Source organism: Monodon monoceros, unplaced genomic scaffold (genome assembly GCF_005190385.1).
Source record: "Monodon monoceros isolate NGI ecotype Baffin Bay Population unplaced genomic scaffold, NGI_Narwhal_1 Super_Scaffold_15, whole genome shotgun sequence".
Classification (NCBI taxonomy): Eukaryota; Metazoa; Chordata; class Mammalia; order Artiodactyla; family Monodontidae; genus Monodon; species Monodon monoceros.
Genome location: NW_021703771.1, coordinates 33,589,282 through 33,599,039, shown reverse-complemented (window position 1 = coordinate 33,599,039; position 9,758 = coordinate 33,589,282). Strand labels below are relative to the sequence as shown.

The following is a 9,758-nucleotide window of genomic DNA, read 5'->3' as shown; positions in this document are numbered from 1 at the left end:
ATGTTTATAAAATATAAAATGTAGTACTCTAAATGAGAACTATTTTGTATTAAATGCAAATAATTGGAATGCCCAGCCGTATTTTCATTTATGAATAAGAAGATCATTTTTTGAGAATATCACCAAAGATAGAAGACCCCAGCCTCCATCCCTGCACAAAGATCAACAATTAGATAGCTATATATGAAAAGAAATAGCTCCAGCAATGCTCAGGAGTCCAATTAAGGAACTTCAGCAACACGGTGGAACAAAAAAACTGAGAATAATTGCACTAAAAGGAAAAGAAGAACAGCTTCATTTTGCCTGCATCATTTCTTTACCCAGGCCAGTACTGCTCAATGCCAAGAGGGAACTCCATGGCTCAAAAGAGTTCCCCAAGCCAGGAAAGTGAGAGTGGGGTGAGCAACAAACATCTGTAGCTTTTGGGGGCACTGCACAAAGAACTTGCTTCAACTTTTACTTCACCCAGAAACTGCAAAGCTGAGATATAATAAAGATGACTTGGAATAAGGAAGAAAAGAAGGGCAGGGTCAAATAGTATCAGCCACCAGCAGGAGTAACTGCAGTTCCCAATGGTCTCCTCTCACTGCCTAAGAAACCAAGGACCAGTATAGCCATCGTGGAACTCTTGGAGATTTTAACACTGAGGTTGTCCCCAGTGAGATTTTGTGTTTGCAGACACTAGCCACCTCAGTTCCTCCTCACTCTCTCCCCTCACCTCATGCTGGAGCCCAGGATCCATACTGGCAACCAGCCCCAGCCTCTGTGGCTGCACAAGTGAAAGATGCCATTCTAGACCCCTGTGGCTGACCTACACTGCTGTGCTTGCATTGGGGAATAGCTTCTACAACTGTGCACTTCCTGTCTTTTGCCTGGCTCCTGTTGCTGACCTTCACTGCTGTGTGCATACCAGTGGCAAGACCTTGGAGCCAATATAGATCAATGGGACAGGATTGAAAGCACAGAGATAAACCCATGAACATGTGGTCACCTTATCTTTGATAAAGTAGGGAGGAATATACAATGGAGAAAATACAGCCTCTTCAATAAGTGGTGCTGGGACAGGGAGATCAGCTCAGTGCTTTGTGACCACCTAGAGGGGTAGGATAGGGAGGGTGGGAAGGAGGGAGATGCAAGAGGGAAGAGATATGGGGACATATGTATATGTATAGCTGATTCATTTTGTTATAAAGCAGAAACTAACACACCATTGTAAAGCAATTATACTCCAATAAAGATGTTAAAATAAATTAATTAATTAATTAAAAAAAAAAAAGATGTCCTAAGATTCTCTTGCTTTTCACCCACCAGTATCTGTTTGTCAGCTGTGGAACATCTATATAATGGAATGCTACTCAGCAATAAAAAGGAACAGACTACTGGCTCTTCCGCCCTGGCAGCCATTGAAGAGCAGAAACCATAGCTCTGTGCTACCCCATGGCTGTGGGCCTCAACAAGGGCCACAAGGTAACCAAGAAGTGCGCAAGCCAAGGCACAGCCACCGACGTGGGCACCTCACCAAGCACACCAAGTTCGGCGGGACATGATCCGGGAGGCGTGTGGCTTCACCCTTATGCACGGAGGGCCATGGAGCTGCTCAAGGTCTCCAAGGACAAGCGGGCCCTCAAGTTCATCAAGAAAAGGGTGGGGACACACATCCGTGCCAAGAGGAAGAGAGAGAAGCTGAGTAACGTCCTGGCCACCATGAGGAAGGCAGCAGCCAAGAAGGGGTGAGCCTTTCCCTGCTGTGCACAATAAAACTTTTTCAGAAAGAAAAAAACGGAACAGACTACTGATAACAGTCTAAACAAATCTGAAAATCATTATGCTGAGTAAAATAAGCCAAGCAAACAATAGGACCCACGTATAATTCTATTTCTATCAAATTCTAGAAAATGCAAGCTAAAATGTAGTAATAAGTAATTCAGAGATTATCAGAGAGCTATGCAGGAATTGGAAAAAGCACAAGGAAACTTTGGGGGGGATGATAGAAATGTATACTGTATTAATCGTGGTGATGGTTTCACGTCTCTATGTGAATGTCAAAATTGGTCAAATCATACAATTTAAACATGTGCAGTTTATTATACATCAATTAAAATTTAATAAAGTTATAATAAAATGAAGCCCAAAATAAACATTTTCCGAGAAAAAGTGTTGAAAAAAGGATTGTCAGTAAACCTGCACTGAAAGAAATGTTACTGAAAGTTATTCAATAAAATGAAAAGGACACACCGGATAGAAATTTGGATATACTAAAAGAAATGAACAGTAGCAGAAATGGTAAATACATGAGTAAATTTTTAAAAATTAAAAATAAAACAAATTTGGCTGTTTAAAGTCAAAACTATATCAATATATTGTCAGGTGTGTAACCAGTGTAGAAATTAGATGTATGTATGTATGTATCAAATAATCAATTCCATTGGTTACATTCAGAGTTGCCCTAAAATGTGGAAGGGGGACTGTCCTCTGTACCTCAAATGAACTAGGCATTTCCCTGGGAATTGCTGGGGAGGGACCAATTTGTGAGCAGTCAGCTGAGGGAGTAAGTGCCTGTGTCCTGAAGGGGAATCCCATCAATGCACCACAGCATCCACTATAATAATATTCTTATTATTATTATTTTTTGGATTGTCAATTCAGGGTTATTTTTAAGTAAATTTGTTTCATTGTTTTTACCTACATTATCTATATTGTATTGATCAGAGAAAATCAGTGTTCACAAAAAGAAATGTATACCATCCCTTATAACACTCACAGTGCACAAACTATGACTTGAAATATAACCAGTTAGGAGACACTATATGCTATATAATTTATCACTATAAATATGTATTCTGAAAATTAGGTACATGAAATATGAAACAATATGAGGATTTACACATTGATATAGTAGAAAGTATGCGACGCTACAGTATAGCCTACAAACGATAATAAATCAGAACTTTTACTTATTGCTGAATATCGTTTTGTGTGTCACGTATAATTTCATAGGTAATTTTATAAAAATCCTCACCTCCCTGGCTCACAGCAACGTTTGAAACTCCCTTTGTTTTGCAAGCCTCCTCAAAGACTTAGAGGCAAGTGTAAGTATGTTTTACTGATTGATGTTTAGAAATCCTATGAATTTTAGAATAAGATTTGCTAAGAAAGATACCTGGTTTAATTACGGAATAGGTACCACATATGAAAGCACTGGGAATGAAATATTGAATGTCTGTGTACTCTTGATAAGCACTTTCTTCGTCTGTCAAATGAGGAAGGAAGGATCATGCTTTATATTTTGCTAATGGATTTTCTCTCTGTTAAAAAAACCCAAAGCTTGAAGTAGAGAAAAACTGTCTCATATCCCCATTTCTCTGATATCCATATCCATTTCCCTGTTACTTTATTCTTAAATTGTAGATTTGAAATGTAGCCACACTTATTTATGCTTTATGCTTGAGGTTACGTTGTGTGATTAAAGAACAAACTAGACGGGAAAACCAAGTATTTGTCCTTTCCCTTTATAAAGCTACTATAAAGTTTCAGGAAAACGGCAGAGTTTAAAATCGGCAGTTTTAATATTTATATGGTAGTTTTTTGAAGATCATATAACAAATCAAAAGCTAGTAAATAATATTAGAGGAATTCAGTATCACATCTCTAGATAAGGTTATACTTTATGTATTCTTTTAATTATTTTAAACAGGTATATTTAAAAGGCAAAAAGACATTTTAAAAATAACTTTTTTAGTAAAATGTCATTATATTCTGTCATTCAACAGACAACCAATGTTTCTTTTTCATTTTTTTCTAGAAATATGATCTTTATATACACCCATATTATCTATGTATCTATCTATCTGTCTGGGCATATTCTTTTCTCCCATTTAGCATTGACGAAGGCAAGCAAATGATTCCAAGACAATGAGACTCTGTTAGATATGGAAGTACATACCTACAGAAGAAGTGTCTAAACCTTAGAAAGAAAGGACTAACTGCAGGCTTAGTGGTATGAGTCAACTGCTTTATTTTTATTAAAAATAATGTCAAAGTAATATATACCCAAGAGCTCGTGATCCAGATAAACAGACTCTCAATACACATTCCTCACCTCCAAGGCCATTCCTCTAAGGCAATTACCTTCAAATATTTCTAGTTTTATTCTTTTGATGTTTAAACTCTTAAGCTCTATGTAATGTCTATGGACAATATCTATTGACTCCATTAAAAAAAAATTACTGCATTTAAATTATCACGACCTTCTGGTTGTTTCTTATTCCTAAGCTTGATAGCTGTATTATTATTCTAGTTCTTCTCTTATAGGGAAAATCTTGAATTCTTTTTCCTTTTTTATTTCTGTATGACTTTCAGTCATTTATCTCTTTAAGTTTTTAACTTTATATAAACTGTGTGTGTATACATATATATAAATTTATTGAAAATATGGGACATATTATTTTTCATTGTAATTTTATAATAAATTATTCTTTAAAAAAAAGCAAGTATCTCCAGAATTACAGAAAAAGCCTTGTCCTCCGAAGTCAGTTTTCAGAAATAACCATAAAATGCTTGTGTAACACTTCTAAATGTTTGATATGTGTACAAACACATGAATGTATGCATTATGATATGACTAATCAATGTTGTAGGGTTAGACTTTTAGCTTGTTTCTGCTGTTTTCCTGTTAAATTAACAAGAAACATCCTTTGAAACTACATATACTTTGCAAATATATTTTCAGGATAAAATTTTATGAGCAGATACGATTAGTCGAGTCATATATGTAATTTTAATTTTTACAGATATTTTCAAATTGCCTGCTAAAATGGGTGCTTCTCTTTATAACGTCACATCTTACTCTCTCGTCTTATAATCAATTATTTATCTCTTCATCTATATGATAATCATGTTTCCTTATAATTTTCTGTCTGAATGATCTACCCATTAGTGCAAGTTCCCTGCTATTATTTACTGCTGTCTATTTTTCCCTTTAGGTCTGTATATGTGCTTTATATATTTAGATGTTCCTATATCAGGTGCATATTTAGAAATGTTATATCATCCTGTTGGACTGACCCTTTTATCATTATGTAACAACCATCTTTATTTCCTATTACAGTTTTGTTTTATGTTTTTAATTTTTTAAATAATTTTTATTGGAGTACAGTTGATTTACAATGTTGTGTAAGTTTCAGATGTACAGCAAAGTGAATCAGTTATACATATACATATATCCACTTTTCTTTTACAGTCTTTATTTTAGAGTGTATTTTGTCTAAGTATAGTTAGTCCATTTTCCTCTTGGTTTCCATTTGCATGGAATATCTTTTTTCATCCTTTCACTTTCATCCTGTGCGTGTCTTTACAGTTGAAGTGATTCTCTTGTAGGCAGCATATAGATAGGTCCTAGTATTTTTTATCCATTCAGTCACTCTATGTCTTTTGATTGGAGAATGTAGTCCATTTACATTTAAAGTAATCATTGACAAGTATTTACTTATTGCCATGTTGTTCATTATTTTCCAGCTGTTTTTAAAGTTCTCTCTTCCTGTCTTCTTCTCTTGCTCTCTTCATTGATATTTGATGAATTTCTTTAGTAGTATAATAAAGAAAAAGTGATATATATATTCAATATATATATAAGTGTATTTTAAGTTGATCATAACTAAAGTTTTATCCCATTCCAATGCTCAACATATTTGCTCATCACCCTCACATTCTATGTTTTCAATTTCAAATTCTATTGTACATTTTTATCTTATGTATTCCTTATTTAATTACTGTAATCATGTTATTTTACTACTTTTGTTTTGTAACCTTCAGATGAGCTTTATAAGTAATTAATCCACTACCTTTACTATATTTTACCTTTCCAGTGAGATTTATTCTTTGATATGTTTTCTTTTTACTAATTAGCAGCCTTTCTTTTCAGCTTTAAGAAGTCCCTTTAACATTTCTTGTAAGGACAGTTTAATGGTGATGAACTCCTTTGCTTTTGCTTATCTGGAAAACTCTTCATTTCGCTTTCAATTCTGAATGATAACTTTCCTGGGTAGAGTATTCTGGGCTGGTAGGTTTTGTATTTTTTTTGTTTGTTTTTTTCTTCTCTCAACACTTTGACCAGCACAGTTGCCTTTAATATTTTCTCCTAGTCTTTAATTTTTGATATTTTAATTATAATGTGTCTTGGAATGGGTCTTTGAATTGTGAATTTTTATGACACATATTAAGATTTATTTTTATATTTAACAGCTACTCTTTTGTGCAATACATTTGTTACAAATATTTTCAAGTATGTTTTATGTTTCTTTGCCATGCAGATTTTTAAAAACTTTTGTTTTGATATTTTCAGTCTTTCTTCCTAATCATTGTTTTGTGTCACTTAAGAAATGTTTTGCAAATTATTTTGTTTTAATCATCTGGGTTCTTTCATACTAGTACAAGGTTTTTATTTATTTTATATATCAATTCCATCAGAATTTAAATATATTGTGTGCTTCCTTCTGGGATTATTTTCATACTTGTATTCTCTAAATTGACTGCAGTGTTCTAAATGGTAGAATCTTTATGAAGAACCCCTCAAATGTTATTGGTGCTCTTTTATTTTATTTTTATCTACTTATCCTTTAGTGCTTCAGAGTTCATTGGGACTGTATTTTCCAGGGAAGAGTTTCTGTGAGATTTTCTTGTTTCTTATGAAGCAAATCTCTTTTGTTTATCTATCTTAAGTTTCTCTTCAACATGATTACTTATTTCAACTTTCTTTTGTTGGCCTGCTGTTTCTTCCTTATACATATTTTCATTGTGAATCAAGTTTCCCTGCTATCTCTTATTATGAGTTTATTCAAATTCTTCTAATGACTTTGTTTTTTGTTTATGTTAACCAGTTTTGTTTTCTTGCATTCAAAGAACCCTAGCTGGTAGAGTTATCTTAACTTTCACCAACTGCTGTTAAAATACTCCTAGTAAACATTAAGCTAGAAGTTTAGTTGGCATTTCCCTACCTATGAATGCATCCCCTAGGTCCACTGCTTTAACATACCTGTTTTAATGTGAGTTAGTGACTGGAGTGCGTGCTTGCAAGTTTTTGTTTCTAGAAATGATCACCAGAGTCCATTAGATTGGAAATTTAAGTTTAGTTATGCTAATTGCCTTACATTATCAGTTAAGAAAATTTAAGTCTGTGGGTCCAATCACTTTCTCATGGGCCTTTCAGATAGAGTACATTTTAGCAGAACTAGCATTAAAAACTCACTTCTATGCCTCAAAACTCTTTCCTTCTAACTCTCATAGCCCAAGGTAGTATACAAGGGGAAAGAAGGAGAATCTTCTCTGAGCGTGAAGCAGTGTAGACACATTCATCTGCCCCCACCTATGACCCCCTTCTCACAATAGTTTCTACCAAGTTAGGTACTGGTAAATGCCCTTGTCTGAAAGTGGGATAATCAGTGGCTTGGAAGAATGCTTCTTTGCTTTGGAAAAAGAACCAGTGCAGGGGAGACACAGCGTAGTTAATTAGGGACCACCAGGGGACCAATAGGAGACTATATTTCTCTGTCCCCAGTTTTGTAATGTATAGTTTTTTTCCCCCCAAGAGTCAAATGAACAAGTTAAGTCTTAAATTATCCTGCATATGCTCATAAAAAGGGTTATGTGCTAGGTGAATGAAACCCAAGAGACATTGTACAAAACACAAACCAGGATCTGAAAGAAGACAATGAGAAAAGGCCTTGTTAAATGTTCCCATACATTCAGACTAAACCTTGCAAGAAACTAACAACCATAAATCCATGAAAAAGCCAGTGTTTGCGTGGCTGCGTAACAGCTGGAGCTAGCAATGTCTGGATTCATTCCTCATGTTGGAAGGAATTAATGGAGGAGACTAGATTATATTTGATTTTGAGGTATTTTTAAACAAATTCCATTCACATCTATTTTCAGTATATTAGTTTATAATATTTACTCAATAAAGCCATTGTGTGTGAGGGGTGGCAATTCTAAGAAAATCAGTTTTAACATCCTGAGCTGAAATTGAACCTTGGATAATCTTTAAATCAAACATGCTAATACTTAGCTATTTTCATCTCTTTTATGTATCATCACATGTGCATTGTATTACAATCCAGATCTCAAATGCATATTTTAGGGAAAATATAATACTACTTTTCTGTCTGAGGGAGCAGTTTATATCCAGCTAGAAGTTTGTTGTCTCGTATAACAATACTTGTCAAACATTGAAAATATATACCCCTACATAGTGCCCCCAGCTTTAGATGAGAATTGTTGTATGAACTGGAAACTACATAGCTCTATCCTGGAAAACTTTCCCTAGGTTTCTCTATTTGTGAGACAGTAAAAGTAAACACTTAATGTTTATTGAGCAGGATTTATGAAGCTGTCAGAGAACTGACATATGGCAATAAAATGTATTGTGTCTGGAGTCTAGATAATCTGCAGCTGAATGAATTACACTAATTCTGGTGCTTGCATATTCATGCTATGGAAATAGTTCTTGTAACAGATTTCTTCATTGTCTGCAGGTGCCACAGCATGGCTAGAAGTAGAGTTAATTGCACTCCAGGACATGTAAGAAATCACACGTCCATAGAGTTGGCTTGTTTTCTGGAAGACTATTCATGATTTGTGTAAGGAAGCCAAAATACCCATAATTAAATTATCAAAACTGCAACACTTAACTTTTGAAAAGACGTTCAAAATAGAGATAGAAATTTCTCATTATTATGTTAATATCAAAATTTTATCTAAATCTGCATTCCAATTAAAATGTACACTTATGTTCCAAATTTAATGTCATTTGATAAAATGAAAGTGTTGGTTATACCACTACAGTCAAGCTACTTGCATAACTGCTATACCTCCTAGCTAAATGAGATTACCTAGCTCTGTAAGCTTAATTAGAAGAGATGTTTTCCCTTATGGGGCATATTAAAAGCAAAGTGTTTTATTTACTTCAGCAGAAGGTACATTAGGGGATCTGAAAGAAGAAGAAAATGAATCATAAAAAGGATGCACACACTATTTTCTTATTGTGACCCAGTATACACAGCTGCATTGCAGGATTCAGCTGGAAAAATGTGCCAATTCTCTGGATTTTGTGTTGGTTAATGATTAGGAATTGCCAATGTTTTTTTTTTTTTAGGTTTATAAAAAATTTCAGAATGATTACATATATTAATAGTCCTATTTTCATCCAAGCCTATTTTATTTCTTTGTTGGATCTCTTCTTTGCCTTACAGATATTTTTCTTTGGAAAATTCTGAATTTTCTCTTCAGGAACGGCAAATGTTTTGAGGACTCTTCTGATAGATCAACATATTAGATATACAAAAACAAACACGATAAGATTTATTGTAATATTATTAGTATAATAAATGTAATAACACATATAAACATTATGTATAGGCTTTTATAGACACCTAGAAAAATCAGTATCTTATGCCATCTTGGGAAATTATGCCATCAGGAAAAGGTGACACTAGGGCTGAATTTTGAAGAGAAAAAAGGCATTATTAACTGCTATGTTAGTGAAGAAATTATGTTTATTAAAGTGAAAGCGTTGTTAAAATGATGGAGATTTAAAGTGGCAAGTTATGGAAAAGTATAAATATGTTGATATGGTGCTCATGAAGGAGGTATCTAGGGTTAAAGCAGGGGATAGTGTGGGAGAGAGACCAGAATAAATAATAAGCTATAAATCTCATGCTAATGCATTTGAAAAGGATGTAAACAGTGACGTTGAAGGATTTCTA

At 34.2% G+C, this 9,758-nt stretch overlaps 1 pseudogene; it reads left to right on the top strand.

The window, feature by feature from the left end:
• Positions 1-205: 205 nt before the first annotated feature.
• Positions 206-1,734, top strand: LOC114895880 (annotated as a pseudogene).
• Positions 1,735-9,758: the final 8,024 nt, after the last annotated feature.